The sequence below is a fragment of the Cryptomeria japonica genome, chromosome 10 (assembly GCF_030272615.1).
Source record: "Cryptomeria japonica chromosome 10, Sugi_1.0, whole genome shotgun sequence".
In the NCBI taxonomy this organism is placed as follows: Eukaryota; Viridiplantae; Streptophyta; class Pinopsida; order Cupressales; family Cupressaceae; genus Cryptomeria; species Cryptomeria japonica.
This window is the reverse complement of record NC_081414.1, coordinates 291,553,284-291,570,231: the sequence shown is the minus strand read 5'-3', so window position 1 is coordinate 291,570,231 and position 16,948 is coordinate 291,553,284. Positions and strand designations below refer to the sequence as shown.

At 36.1% G+C, this 16,948-nt stretch overlaps 1 pseudogene; it reads right to left on the bottom strand.

Moving 5' to 3' along the window:
• Positions 1 to 2,155: 2,155 nt before the first annotated feature.
• LOC131040922 (proline-rich protein 4-like) lies at positions 2,156 to 9,679 on the bottom strand (annotated as a pseudogene).
• Between the last annotated feature and the right edge of the window lie 7,269 nt (positions 9,680 to 16,948).

Here is a 16,948-nt window from a genome sequence, read left to right as displayed (position 1 = left end):
CTCAGCAGCCAAATTCGCAATAACATCCATAAAAAATTAGAGCCCACATGCACGTTAAACGATGCACATGGTTTATCATGTACATTTAAAATATTAAAATATGTTACATTGGAAGTTTCGTAATTAATGGCATGTCAAATTTATATTAAAATATTTAGTTAAGTACTTCATTCTTTAAATGTGATTTTGATATTTAATTTAATGGAGTATAAAAAGTGATGTCAGTAATAATAATTATAGGAAAATTTCATTTTATTTTTTTGATAAAAATTAAATATTAGGCCTACTGAAATTAATGTAGACCAATCAAATGAAAAATAAATCATGTTTTAAAATATTTCTCTTAAAAATTGTGCATGTCAACTTTTGGAAAAACAAAAAATCATTTTAGTTTAAAAAATTGTAAACACTGATTGGTTGTCAAGGACAATAAATAATAACTACTTAAGCATTTTAAAAACATGATGAATGCAATAGTATTCCTGCCATGGGCAGGAACTAATAAATAATAGTTTATATAAATGTATTTATCTTCATTTAATATTTATTGTGTTTAGGTAATGTTTATGGAAGTAAATCATCAATATTTTTGGGAAATCATTTGTTTCAATATTTTTCATATTATTTTGATTTAAACATGTTTAATTATAAAGTTGTTTCTCAAAATCAAGTCTTTGCAATTTGTTATGCTATTTGCAAAACCTTCAACAAATTGTGTGTCTTATGAACTATTTGTTACAGAGTCCTTCTAGTTTATCCAATAACAAGGAAGAGGCATTTTTATTAGCGTATCACATTATGATATTTTAGTAGGATTCGATTACGTAATTTTTGAATTGAACTCATTAACACATATTTCATAAAGTCATGCATTTGAACTTATTTGCCATGAACATGTATAGTCTACTTAGCACACATTACATCTAGAGAATGCTCACAAGGATGGAGAATGAAGACTTCTAGGGAGGTCGCCCATCTTACTTAACTATATTGGAGTAGTGTTGGTATGGGTGATGGGTGACCTCTGGAAAAGTCATGATGCTTCACCCTTGTCAATATCAGTTAGATGTAATGAGCACTAAGTATATCATTCATATTCATGAGAGATAAACTAGTGTGAATCTCTAATCATAAAATATGGGTCAACAAATTTGACTTAAATATTATAGTAATTAGATGATTGATAACCCCTTAAAATGTATAATAGTGCTAAAATGAAAACCTCCTAAAAAAATATAATAATGTGAAGATAGAAACTCCAAAAATTCTTTTACTTACACTTATATACAAAGAATGTTAAATAAAATTTTCACATTTATAAAAGATAAATTGATAGAAACGACTAAAATAAAAAAAATTGTAGTATGAAAAATCACATTTTATTTTAAAGACAATTGCCATTAACACCAACACGTACGTCTACAATTCCCCAACTACTGTTGAAGTTTAGAATGCCAATCCTACATCTGACTGGAAAATACATATAAAGTTACTTTAGCCTTCCGCGAACTTATTTGTTGAAATCACTAACTATGTCTCTGATTAATTATTTATGAAAATGGTCATATAGAATATGAACATAGATTTTATATGTTCATACAATCTTAGATCTACAAATTTCATAATCCTTTGGTGATCAGGATTAAATTGGGAAAATATTGAAATCTAATTTTTTCAAAATTTTCTATGTTTTAGTAAATTGTAATTTTGAGGGTCTTCGGTGCATTTTTGGACAAATATGGTTCCAAAATTTGGTTCTAGATTATTTGAATACCTTTCCAACGCATCAAACGGTTTGTAATTCGGAGTTAGGATGAGAAAGTTATGCCTTCTCAAAGTGGACTGAAATTTTATATTTAGTTTTTTGATAATTTTGATAGTTTTAGTAGTTTAATTGTAATAAACATTATGGTGACTCTTCGTTTCAATTCCAAGGGATTTGTGTGACCCTTGGGATACATTCGACTTGTATAAACTCCAATTTTGAATAGAATGGAGACAGTTTTTGGTTTGCAATCTTCTTGTTGTCAATTTTTGTGTTGAAATCTACAATACCGCAGGTATCACACCAGGTATTGTAATCTGGTTTTCATAAATCAGATCATTTGGTGCTTAAGCAAACATTATTCAAATATCCAAATCCTTCAATGCCAGTAGAAAGCTGAGACTATTTACCTTAAGATAAATACTTCGAGTGATTATGAAGAACATTTAAGATTATGGAGAGACTCTAGTGTATGAGGGTATTGGAACAAACTTGGTTTAAGGGTTATAAGCAGTGGAGTGAAAATGGAGGTTGGAGGTATTAGGGGGAAGGAAATTGGGCAGGAGGTATTAATGGTGGCAGAGGAGAAGTGGAACAATGAAAGTATTGGAAGAAACTTGGTTTAAGGGGTATATGGAGTGGAGTGAAAATGGAGGTGGATGGTATTAGTTATGGGTTGGGGAAGAAAATTGGGCAGGAGGAGGTGTTAATGGTGGCAGAGGAGGGAGTGGAACCAGTGGTGGTGCTTCGAATGGAGGCAGAGGAGGGAGTGGAACCAGTGGTGGTTTTTCTAATGGAATGGGAGGTAACAGATCCAGAGATGGTGCTTTAGAAGATTTTAATGAAGCCTTTAGGGCAGATTTAGGGTCAGTAGCAACATCTTGGGAGCAAAAGGGAGGTGGAGATTGAGGCCTGTAGCTGAAGAAACCTGCAGAATATGTGTGGATACTATCCTTCTTTGACTTCATTCTTCAAAGTGAATGAGGAGGAGTTGGCCATGGATACCAGCTTGCAAGGGCTTTTTTGCTCTTCATTTTGAAGCAAGGTTGCAGAGCGTCTCTTTAGTTGTTTATCTGAGTGGAAGATGGACGCAACAAGTTCCACCTTGAACTGTCCATACTTATTTGTCTTTGCTTCAGTCCGAAAATCCGGTGTCAGCTTATTGTTTCTGCATTCCACAGCAACTGAAGCACCTGGTTCATCCCAATTTATAAGATCAGGGAAACTCCAAAGGAAAAAGTTACTGCTCCACAGCAAAAGGGTTCACCCAATACCCAAACAAAGCATAAGATCAGACTACTGATCCACATCTATTTTATGTACATGAAATTACAGTAAATTTGGGAAGCCCTACAGAATTTAGAGCAATTCATGCAAGTAAAAAACGGTCAGTGAAACTGATTTATGCATTTAAGATAATCTTTTTGATGATGGATCATTGAATATCCAAGTAACCTCCAAGTAAGAAATTAGTCAAACAAAACATAAGATCCGAGTAACATCCAACTAAGAAATTAGTTATCCAAATCTATTTTATATACATTAAATTAAAATAAAATAAATTTGAGAAGTTCTATTGAATTTAGAACAATTCATTCAAGTAATAAACGGTAAGTAAAACTGATTTATGCACTTAAGATATCATTTTAATGATGGATTGTTATGTGAACTGAACTGTTGATAAAAAAACATAATTTCAAGAACATCTCTAGTCAGAATCTTAAATTTCATTTGTTGAGTGTCTCCTGATGCAAATCATTCACACAAAAACCTGAGGAAAGCAAACAAATGTACCCCAAGAAAAAGGCTTTACAAGAAAAGAAAACCCAATTGACAAGTTATACCTGAAATGAAGTAGCTGTTTTTGGAGAATTGTTGCTTGTAACATGTATCACAAAATACAGTGCCCACAATCCTAACAGACAACAAATGGGCATCATCATGATGAAGTGCATCAGCTGCAGCAAAACAAGTGATTATGGCCAACAATAATACAGCTCCATAAATCTTTGAGCTCATGGTGGAAGCTGAAGAAGATTTCTGAGCAGAATGGGGGGATTTTTCCTCTATTTAACGACACTAGCAGCTGGAAGAGGCTAATCAGTGTGTCTTATTATCTGCTCATTTTGCGCAAAACCTTTTGAAGATTGTTTCTCAGATGAGATGATGGTGATAACCATGGAAAGCCCGTGTGCGCTCCTGGGTTTCTTTTGCTAATACCAAAAAATTGTGGGCTCCATGAATAAACAATTCGGAAATAAAATCAAGAATTGTATTTGTGAGTATGTAATTTTTGGGAACAGGCTGTTCTTCACATAAAATGGCATTGGAAAAAAAATTTAAATTTTTTTCAGATGTGCAAAGACAATTTTTTGTGCAATTTTTTGCATTTTTACAGCAATAGGAATGAAGATCACGAAGATTTCATGCTGAAAATTTCGTCCAAATCCGTTGTGTTTTGCACATTTTGAAAATCGTACGGAATTCTAATATCTGTCGTAGAGATAAGCAATATGTTTGGTTTAAAATAGTGTCTTTAGAATAGTTAGTTTGTCGATATTGTAAAATATTTGATATATTAAAGATTAAATTGTTGAATTAATATCAAAGTTTTGTTTTTAAATGATATTTAAAAATTAAAATTAAAAAAATTAATTAATTATGTTTTTTATAGTAAAAAGCAACAAAAGGAGAGTGTTGTCTTTATTATATCCATAGTCAAATGGTGTCAACAATTAACCATCGACACAACCACAATAAAATAATACCAAAAGAAGCTAGTTAAACAACAGTTCATAAGTAGTCATAAACCACCAATTAAAGGAATAAACCATAGTCCAACAACAAAACAACAACTAACAAAAGACATTGTAGCTAACTAGATTGTTCAACAAAGGAGACAAGCCTCATAAAACATAAACAACAAAAATATGTAAACTAAAAGTAAACCCTACGACTCTACACATGACCAGATTGTTTAACACCACAACCCGCTTTTGATGAACTTGAAGAGTTCCTTATGAATTCATGCCTTCCTTCTCAGTCGTTTTGCCCAAAACTTTTTCATGCATAAGACAAAGGGAGGTTGCAGAACTATGTATCACCTGAAGACTGAACTTGAAGATGTTGCCCATCTTCTTTTCAAGGTTGAGAATCTTGGCCTTAAGCATCAACATTTTAGTTCCCAACGCCTTCAGCTCCTTGTCTACAATTTGACAATTTGTTCAACTACCTCTAGTAGTAGTCACTTTAACATCCTTCTCTTCAATTCTAACTTCACTAGATGGGTTCACATGCTCAACCCACATGCCATCAGAAGCATGGGTGGAGCTATTATTAACCAATTTCTCAGGGTTATCATTCAAATCACCCTCGCCACCTTCCACATGTTCCTCCTCCTCCTCCTCCTCCTCCTCCTCATTTCCCTTCCCCGTTCCTCCTCATCCTCTTCCGAATCATAATCAACCAGTTTCAATTTTTTACCTTTACTAGTACTATGGGAGGCTAGCCTGTTAGACCATCATCTACCCTCATTCTTATTGTTACTCTCCCTCATCTCATCCTCCTCATCACTGGACTCTTCCATAATGGTAATCCTTTTACGATGGCCTGTACTTTTTCCTCTCCTCTTACTGGTTGAAGGCTTTTGATCCTTTGATGCACATAGCTTTGTGATAACCACTGAGGAAAAGGGGGTTTTAGGATAAGCGGTAATTGTGGCCCTAGGGTGATGAATACACTATTTTTTACTAGAGACAAGAGTGTTAGTTATGGTAGCAAGAGGGGGGGGGGGGGGGGGGGGACTCAAAATTAGGGTTTCTAGCACCATAATGTTTATAGGCAGACATTGAGCCAAATATAAGGAATAAAGCCTATAGATAAGAACCTGATGCAAGGGCACAAAATCTAATTAACAAAAAAAAAATCTAATTAATTATGTTGTAAATGTTAATAAAAAAGAGATATTTTTTGAGTAATTTAGAGAAAAAGAGTACCAATTACAACCCATGTTCCAATTACCGTTCACTCTTTACTCACCCAATCCCCCAATTACCATTCACTCTTTACTCACCCAATCCCCCAATTACTAACTTTAAAGAAACTAAAAAAATGATAACTAGAAGCTCATTAATACATTTTGCATAAGAAACTAAATAAATGATAACTAAAAGCCCATTAATATATTTCGTATGTATTAATAGTCGCCCACTTTACCCCTAGTAGTGATAATTTTTGGACTTTAATTGGAGGAGTTGTGCAAATTTATTGGTACCCATGGCACATGACTACTCTATGGGGCATTTGTGCATAAGTATTGGCCATTTTTTAGGTGGTTGTAGTGCATGGTTATTGGTGCATCTTTAAGTAGGTATCAAACGACACTTTGAAATGACCACCTTTTGACCCTTGCACACATAACAAATACAATGTACTATCTAGGATCTAGTGTGCGAAGTTAGCTATAATGGCTACTAGTATCCTTTCCCTATAATTATTGTTAATTTTAAAAATATATTAGTGATTCTTATAATTCTTCATTCTTAGGTTTATTTCCTCTATTTCACCATTTTAATGATTACAAATACCCATGTATATTAAAATTGGTTCTATTATGATTAAAAAAAAAAAATGCATTTCACAATGTTGGCCCACAACCTTTTAAATAGAAAATAATGTCATTATAAAATAGGACAATGAATAAAATAAAAATGAACATAGTTAGAAAGATTCCATTAATAGTACAATTATTATAAGCTCTATAGCTTACATCACATTGACCTTTTTGCTCTTCATTTTGAAGCAAGGTTACATAGCATCTCTTTAGTTGTTTATCTGAGTGGAAGATGGATGGAACAAGTTCCACCTTGAACTTTCCATACTTATTTGTCTTTGCTTCAGTCTGAAAATTAGGTGTTTGCTTATTGTTTCTGCATTCCACAACAACTGAAGCAACTGGTTCATCCAACTGAAGCAAGTGGTTCATCCAATACTCATAATTTATAAGATTAGAGAAACTCCCAAGTAAAAAGTTACCGTTGCACGACAAAAGGGTTCACCCAATACTCAAACAAAGCATAAGATCAGACTAACTTCCAAATATGAAATTACTACTACATGTTGAGTATTTCTGAGCAAAAAGGAAATATAAATTGTAATTTTAAACAATCATATATTACACAAAATAAATACACAACATAGTAATTATGTGGTCCACAAGAAAAGTAGAGCAATCTTTATTTTTATTGATATTCCAACAACATACAATTACTTACATCTTAAATTATCCATTCATTTATGAAGTCTTCAAAATATATGAGGAGATATGTGAGAGAAATGAAAAAAAAAGAACAAAAGAACATGAATGGTCTAAGACTAATGTTAGTAGATTTCCACAATTCATGAGATTGTTTGTATTGCTTTTGGATTTGATTGTGTAAGTATTTTTTGCATCAACATTTCAGATCACATTTTGTGATCCATCACCAGGATGAAAGATAGCAAAAGGAGATTAAAGTGATCCAAAATGTTGATACAAAAAATACTTACACAATCAAATCCAAAAGCAATACAGATGGTCCAAGGTTGTTAACCTTCACTTACAACCCTCCACAACAAAAGTGTAGTGCCCGCAAACAATACCCTAGAGAAACTAACCAAAATACAAGAAAATAGATAAAAAAAGTTAAAAGATCAATTACAACACACATAACTAAGATAAGCACATATATTAACTGATCATGATCATATGAACATAAATATGCACTTGGAATTAACTTACAACACATATAGAATTGCATTCCCTGGGGCATCTCAACGCCATTACTTAACCTAACATTAGGACATGAAAACAACATATAACTCTACCATGTCGTTTCCTACATTAATCTTAATTTTCATTTCATTCTAAGAGCATAGGAAAGTAATCATTTAACTTCATCATTACGCATACATGAAATATAATCCATTTAACAATATCCATTGACCACATTATCATTTTCTCGTGAATTAGAACATAATACCACCACTACGATAGGTTCATTTTAAGGCACCAAATCCAAATATTCTTAACCAATAAATCCAACAATTAGCTATTCCATCGACTTTAGAACACATTCAACCATCACTTAATAGAAAAACCCACACTATTCTTTTATATTATACACTTATCAAATTTACAATAAATACATAGATGATCAATAGAAGGTTACATTATCTATTCCAACAAGAAACCCAAATCACTATCTAAAAGAATCATTAACTAAATTACATATTATGTCTTACACAAGATGAACCACTTCTATATACAACATCTGCTACAATGATGAATCATAATCTCTAGGTACAAATATAATTATCCAAGGTACATGATTACAATAAAGTCTTCCAATTACAAAGAATACATGATAGCTGCTCTAAGAATCCAAGCACAAGCTGAAGAGGTAAATAATCCATGTCCACACACATGAGCAACCTGCAAAGAGGATCCCAATGGAAGAAGGCGTCAAACCAACAGACCATGTGGAACTAAAATGGTCCACCCCCCATGCTCCGGAGAATGACATAAGGTCTCACACACACTCTGAACCTAGGCTAACAACTAACAACCATGGAATATAAACATAGTCTACAACCACAACTGAAATCAAGCCACAAGGACATAACCGAGTACACAACACAAGTCTCAACCAAAAATATCGAGACACAAGAGGCTACCATCAAAACAAGGCTAAGGTACTAGGACACATATAGGAAAGATTGTCATCACATGTTATCACAACCAAATGGAATTATCCTAGGTCTCTTGCCTCGGCACCCATGATACCCATGTTGAACCCATCTCAACCTTTGAGAGAATCAAGGGAGTTTGGTTGCCTCTCCAAGGCCTTCCCAAATCTCATCTTGAGCCTGTACTAGCACTCTAGGCCATGAGTGGGGCACCACAATTCATTGAATTATCTTATTAATGTGAATCCTACTACCCATCCCATCTAAATTAATTTATTATTCAAGGTTATCACTTGCTTACATAAACAACTCCCAATAAGATCTCCTGGTAGTCTAGACCTCGAAACCCATCACTAATGATCTACTGGCGACCTATACACAGAATTCTGATGCATGCATATAATAAAGTAATACTCAAGAACCATATAATCGTAGATATACCAATTAAAATGACACAAACATAAAACCAAATGGAGCACATACATAACAGTTTGGTACATCTGCTCCCCAGACTAACACATTCATGGCATAGACTAGCACATAAGAAGATCAATCTAGTGCCTCTATTAGCCAATCTGATAAAAATGCAAAATAGTTTAGCACATTTAATAATTATAATAACACATTTGCATAGTAGAACGACACATATGACAAAAACATTAGTGCATACATTCACCATAATGGCACATTTACAACAGAGAGGCGAAATGACTTAGACACGGAACAAAATAAAATGATAAGTCTAAAAATGAAACATAGATAAATTCTGACTTCCAAAATAGGAATAATAGGATTCTTACAAATCAGATTCACAACAATAGCATAAAAATAGAAGGTCAAGATCTATAGCCACACAGATCAAAAACCATAACGACAACATTACAAACCGGATCAATACATGTATTGCTTGTCACTGTACATAACTCACATTCATGGCAACAACAATAATGAAAATCAAAACATTGAAGTGCAAGACAAATAAGTCCTCCAAGGCATTGAACAAAATCCCCAAGATATAGGCTTAGACATAAATCAAAACAATGAAGACCCAAAGCTACAAATTCCAGCAACCAAAAATGAAGGAGCCAAAATCACAGTAATGCATAATGCACAAACTAGTCTTTTATTTATCACACATTAGTCATTTTTTTCCCCTTTCCACATACACAATGCAGACAATCTTTTCATAAATAAAAATGCATAAGAAAGGATTCAAACCACCAACCTGGAAATGAAGAAATGGACAAGAGCAAGTTGTAGAAGAGATACAACCAAGCCAACGCATTCACAACATAAATCCAAAACCAAAGTCAACTCTCCACTCTTCAATTCGTAGGAAAATCCATCCAAAACTCAAATAAAAACTTTAGCCAAGAAAAGAACCCCATGACAAAATCCAAACTCTATATTTAAAATTAACTCCAAAAAATCATACTTCAACCCACCAAATCAAAATAATGAAAAAATAATAAACTTTACCAACCATTTGCAAAAAATGAGATAAAAATTTATTTAAAATAATATTAGTCTCCAAATACAACTCCCAAAGCCAATAGTAAAAGAGGGCAAGCAAATAAACAATAAAACAATAGATAAAAAGGTTAAAAAATAAAATAAACCAATAATACAAAAGGTTAAGTAAATAAATAATGAAGAATAAATAAATAAACAATAAATTAATAAATAAACAATAAATAAATAAATGCACAAATAAACATAAATACTCCACCAATATAATCATTTAATTTATAATAAGCTCCCAATACATAAATATATATTTATATTTATTCATACATACCATCATTTACTAATTTACACCAATGAGCTATACATAATAATTAATTATTTAATTCCCTCAACTCCAAATAACCAATAAAATAAATAATCAAATTCATGTCTAACCTTAAATGTTTAATTAATATAATTTAAACTCAATACCAATAATATCCCTCATAGATATAAAATATAATAAATAAATAATCTTTCATGCATAATTATAAATGCTTAATATTATAATCCACAAAATTAATACCAATACCATAATAATATAGGACTTGCAATATTCCCACATGATTAACTAATTACTCAACACAAGGCTATGCATAACAATATATACTATCATCTCAATCATAAATCGACAATCAAACTAGGACCAACAAAAGGACCCAACAAGACAACTAAGACTCCAACACTAAAACTGACAAGACACCAACTAAGCCTAGAGTGTGATAAGACCTTATGCTATCTCTGTTCAACTTGCCATTGGGATTAGAGACACACTTAGACCTATGAATCCAAGTGGAGTCGATGTCTGGTACCTACATCCTACATAACACCAATGTTTATACACAACATATATATATAAACATAAGATACACAAGCAGGTGAAAGAGAATTGCAATGTCACACCCTGCTCAATGATGAGTGATGTGACATCGTCCCTTTCACATTTGTAGTAGTAAGACAATATAATAAATTATGCCAACATAATTCTCATCTATTGTAGTCACCAAATTGATTTTTTTTCTTCGGAGTTGAGATTTTTGGTGAGATGCGAATGGTTGTGCGATCGCGCGCAGCAAGCTAGGGCATCCTTGCCCTAGCCGTTCCTTCTTCGTCTGTTGTGTTGTCTGGGGCGTGTGGGGGGAGGGATAATCTTCTTCCGTGCTTTTTTTTGGGGGTGGCCTTTGCTGGGGTGCGGCTGTGTCTTTGTCTGTGCGATGCCTGTGGGGAGTGTTTGCTTGGTGTGAGTGGGTTTTGGCAGAGTGGCGAGGTGTGTTTTGGTGTGGCTTTGGCTTTCTTCCCTCATGGCAGAGACCTTTCTCTCGTCTTGTCTAGTGGTGGACGATGGTGGAATGCCTCAAAATAGGCCTTTCGTGGGTTTGCATGGCTCATCTACAATGATGCATGGCTAAAAGAAAGATTCATTTTATGCGGGAGAGAGTTCTAGTATGAAGAAAGTGAATGGTTGCTTCCCTAGAATCCTTGATTGGCCGGTTCTACTTGTTTCTCCGGATGCGGTTGCAGATGATGTGTCTTATTGGAGCAGACATGCTCTTATTTGTAAATTTTTGGGGATTCGAATCCCCTTTCCAGCCTTGGAAGCTTGGATTTGACGTACATGGCAGGTAGAGGGAGATATGGACATTATGCTGGCAACGAACAGTTATTTTATGGTTTCTTTTTCCAACTTGGTTGATCATAATCGGGTGTTTGAAGGAGGCCCATATTTTTACAAACAGGTTGGATTGTTTATTAAACCCTGGCATGTGGGTTTTAATTCTGTGGAGGAATTACCCTCTCGGATCCCTATCTAGGTGTGTTTGCCTCGCCTCCCCTTGGAATTTTGGAGAGATGATATTTTTTAGCAGATTGCCACTCTTGTTGGTAAGCCTGTTGCGGTGGCTCAACAAACTCTTGATCGTAAGGTAATCTCTTATGCTAGGATTTGTGTGGATATTGATTTGAATCATCCTTTGCTAGACTCTATTGAGATTTGTCTAGGGTCTTCTTCTTGGGTTCAACAACTGGATTATGAGTCCATCCCCTTTCGGTGTCGGGTTTGTCATGAATACGTTCATCTTCAGTGGAAATGCCCTAAGGTTACTCAAGATTCCAACTCCAATAACTCCCCTTCTCCTTCCCTTTCCATGCCAAATGTGGGTATGAAGGAGAAAGGGAATGCTCCTGTGAGTAACATTGATCTGGAGAAAGACAAGGATGGGTTTGAATAGGTTAAAACTAGAGCCAAGAACCAAGGTCTGAAAAGAACTCTAAGAGATAGTCAATCAGATGAAGTGGTAAATAGGTTTGAGGTCTTGAATTCTCTGGCCTTGGAGGAGGGGATCCCTATGGAGACTGCTCAGCCTGGGGTCCCCATTCTAGATCCACATGTTTCCAAGATATTATTGTGAGGCAAGATCAACATACGACTTCGACTGATCCTCTACATGATGATATGATTCTTGCAGATTTGGCTAGAGCGGTGGTTAATGCTGGCAAGTGCAGGGGTTCCTCTCAGACTATGGGGGTTCATCAACACCCTCTAAAGAAAGGTCCGGTGGAGTCCTTGTCTAAAGTTGGTAGGAAGAAGGACTTGGATAAGCTTAAATTAATAGGAGATCTGTTGGTTGAATCAGGGGATTTGAGGCCACTTGATGCTCACTTCTTTGCACCTTCTCAATGATTGTTTTGTCCTGGAATGTAAGGGGTTTGAATAGCACCCCCAGACAAAAAGTTGTTTAGGATTTGGTTTCTTGTCATTCTCCAGATATTATTTGTATTCAGGAGACTAAGGTTTCTGTTGATGTCATGTTCCAGTATGCTCCCCGTATTTGGTATTCTGGTCAATGCCACTGTATTGGCTCTCAAGGTTCTTTAGGAGGTTTGGTGGTGTTTTGGAATCCTCGTAAAGTTGTTCCCCTTTGGTGTATTTCTAGTCCTTCATATATATCCATGGCTGCTTCTATCTTTCAGTTTGGTTAGACTGTCTTATTGACGAATTTATATGCTCCTATTGATATCCGGGGTAAAATTCAGCTTTGGGCTCATATTAGGTATGTGCGCTCATGTGCTATGTATCTTCCTTGGATTCTTGGTGGGGATTTTAATTCTGTGCTTAGTTTGGATGAGAAGAGGGGGGGGGTTGCCTAGACTTGGCCTTGCTTTTGACCTTTTTCGTGCTCAGGTGGATGCTCTTGCCTTAGTGGATGTTAAGCCTTCTAATGGAATCTTTACCTGAAACAATCGTTGTAGTGGGGATGAAGCTATTTCTCAAAGGTTGGATAGGTTCCTTGTTTCTTGTTTCTGGGTTGGTAGTGTGGTGAACTCTTCTTCTGAAATTCTTCATTGGCGAGGTTCTGATCACTGGCTGATTAAGTTTTCAGCTTCTGCTGCAATTGCTCCAAAAAAATCTCCCTTTAAGTTCCAATTGTTGTGGTTGCGTGATTCTTCTTTGTATAACTTGGTGGATAAGTGGTGGAGAGAGGGTGATTCGGATTATGGTTTTGCTATGTATGTGTTTGTGAAGAAGCTTCAGTATGTTAAATACCACCTCAAAATATGGAATACGTTTTGTTTTGGTAATCATAAGTCCCATAAGAGGAATGCTATGGATCGCCTTGATGCGATTACTCGTCAGATTAGAGATAATGGCTTTACCGTCTTTCTTGGGAATGTGAAATCAAAAGCTTTACGTGATGTGGAGGAATGGGAGCTTCGTGAGGAGATCTTTTGGAAGCAAAAGACAAGAATTGATTGGCTGCAAGAAGGGGATAGGAATACAATGTTTTTCCATCATTCGGTCCAGGCTCGTTGTAATAAAGGTTATATTTCCTCTTCGACTACCTCTACAGGGCAACAAATTTCTGCTCTTTTGGCCATGTCTTATGAGGCTCGACAATTTTATTCTACACTTTTTGTTGAGGACTCTCCTCCTGCTGTTGACAAAGAGAACTTAATTCTTTCTTGCATTCCTTCTATTGTTACCAATTCTATGAACGAGTCTCTCCTCAAGTCTATTTCAATACCTGAGCTTGAAATTGTTATTTTTTCCATGAACAAAGAGAAAGCTCTAGGCCCTGATGGTTTTCCAAGTGAATCGTTTCAAGAATTTTGGGGGATCATTAATTAGGATCTTTTAGAGGTTGTCAAGGAATCTTATTGTAATAAAATAGATGCTTAGAGCCATGAATTTGACCTTTTTGATTCTCATTCCCAAAAAGGAAGGGGTGGATAAACTTGAATTCTTTCGTCCTATTGCTCTCTGTAATGTGGTATATAAGATTTTCTCGAAATTGATTGCTGAGAGGCTCAAAAGTTGTCTTCCCTTTATGATATCAGAGGAACAGGGGGATTTTGTTGCTGGTAAACAAATTTTGGATGGGGCGGTTGTTGCTACAGAGGCTATTCATTCTATGGCAACCTCTAAGGAGAGGTCTATGCTTATCAAATTGGACATGGCCAAGGCTTATGATAGAGTTAAGTGGAGTTTTCTTCAAAGCATCCTTCTGGCCTTTGGTTTTCACTTGGAATGGGTTAGCTGGATTATGAGTTGTGTTACCTCGACTTATTTCTTGGTTATTGTGAATGGAGAACCTTCTACGCCTTTTGCTACCTCTCGTGATCTCCGTCAAGGAGATCCTCTCTCCCCTTACTTGTTCATTATTTTGGCGAAGGGCCTTGGCCGTTTTCTGAAGTATCATGTCTCTCAACGCTAGATTTTGGGTTGGCGGTGGGGTCATGGGTTACCTCAGATCTCTCATCTTCAATTTGTGGATGATACTATTCTTATGGGCCTGGCGCAACTTGGGGAAGCTGTATCTTTTAGAGGAGCTTTAGATACTTATCTTGCTGCTTCGGGTCAAAAATTCAATGATCATAAATCCTCTATTTTCTTCTTCAATACTCCTCCTGCCATTCGGAGGTGTGTGGTTGATATTCTTCATTTTCAGATTGGATCCCTTCCTGTGGTTTATCTTGGCATACCCATTACCATGGGTCGGCAGCCTAAAACTTCTTGGAAGATTTTACTTGACAAGCTGCGCTAGAAAATCCAATACTGGACTCACCGCTGGTTATCTACAGCTGCTCACCCGACTCTTCTTAAGTTAGTGATTCAGGCTCTTCCTATCTACAAATGTTTTGTTCAACCGATTCCCATGTACTTTCTCTAGGAATTTGATGCCCTTTCACGCCAGTTCCTTTGGAGTGGCAATTTGTCTACTTCGAAATGGAGTCTTTTTAAATGGGAAACAGTCTGCAGACCTAAGACTGAAGGTGGGCTTGGGTTACGATCAACAATTTTGAATGGGAAAGTCCTTGCTACCAAGTTATATTGGCGTTGGTGCTCTTGTCAAGATCAACTCTGGGCTCGTATTCTCAACCACAAGTATCTGAATAATGTTAATTGGTTTGATGTCCCTCAATTTCAATTGGCTGGGCGTGGATCTATAATCTAGAATACTATAAAATTAGGTGCTCATTTGGTCAAGAATGGTCTTTTCTGGATATGTCATGGCAGATCACAAGCCTTGTTTTGGCTTGATTCTTGGGATGGCCATCCCCCTATTATTTCTTCCTTTCCCCACCTCCAACATCTTTGTGATTCTTTTACTGTGGCTGGCTGGAACATCGTGGGTCACTACAAGGAGGCTTTCAACTGTGGTTTGGGGGTTACCTTTCGCTGGAAACATTCTTCTCAATGGCCGCTAGGGGGTTCAGATGATGATAGAGCTGAGTTGTCTCATATTTTGGGGTCTCGACAATGTCCCACTTTGACTGGAAATGATATTCAGGTTTGGGAGAGTAGTGATTCTTCTGGAAAATTTGTTGTTTCTACTAGTTATGGGGAGTTGGTGCGATAGACTTTTGGAGATGTCCAGGTCTCTTGGTGGAAGCATGTGTGGCATAAGTTTTCTTGGCCTAAATGCATTTTTTTCATGTGGTTGTTGGTCCATAATCAATGTTTGACTTGGGATAATTTTTGCAAGCATGGTTTTCAGGGTCCTTCTAGATGTGTTTTGTGCAGTAATAGGGAGGAGATTGTTTCCCATCTCTTTTTTCAGTGCTCATTTACTAGACATATTTGGCATTCTTGGTGGGGTGTTTGGAACCAAGCTTGTCAGAACACTGCCTCTTTGGTTGAATTTTTTGATCGATGGGGTAAGCCTCCAGTTAAGACTTCTTTTCTTCAAATAGCTTCGACTTTGGGGCCATCTTTTATTGTTTGTAAAATTTGGCTAGAAAGGAATCAACAAATTTTTTAGGATGTTCAATTGGGAGTTCAACACTTGTGGAGGAAAGTTCTTTACTCTTTGGGAGAAACTATCTGTGCCAAATGTGAAATGTTGGAGGCTGTTGACCCTGCTGATACCACTTGCTATGATCATCTTTATTTTCCTCCTTCATGGTGTCAGATCAAGAGAAATAGAGGTCGACATCCCTTCCAGAAAATTAATAGGGAAGGGAAGTGGTTCCCTCCTCCACTGGGGGTTTTGAAGATTAACACTGATGGGTCTTCTCATGGTAACCCCAACCCTGCTGGGATTGGTGGCATTGGGAGAGATAGTTTGGGGAATGTTTAGTTTATTTTCTCTATTTATAAAGGGAATCACACCAATAATTTGATGGAGGCTCTTGCTCTTTTATTTGTTGTGGAGAAGGCTTGTGAGCGTGGGTGGTGCACGATTATTTGTGAGTCTGACTCGTAGGTGGTGGTTAGATCACTGACTCAGATGCAGTCTACTAAAGCTAGTTGGAGGTTACTTCGAGTGGTTGATCAGATTCTTCAACTATCCGCTTCTCCGGAATGTGTTTCTTTTCAACATATCCCTAGAGAATGGAATGGGGTTGTTGATTGTTTGGCCAAATGGGCCTCTGAACACTTGCAAAATTGGTATATTGTTGATAGGAGTCAATTGTCTCTTGGTTTGGCTCATCAGTTAGATAAATTATTGG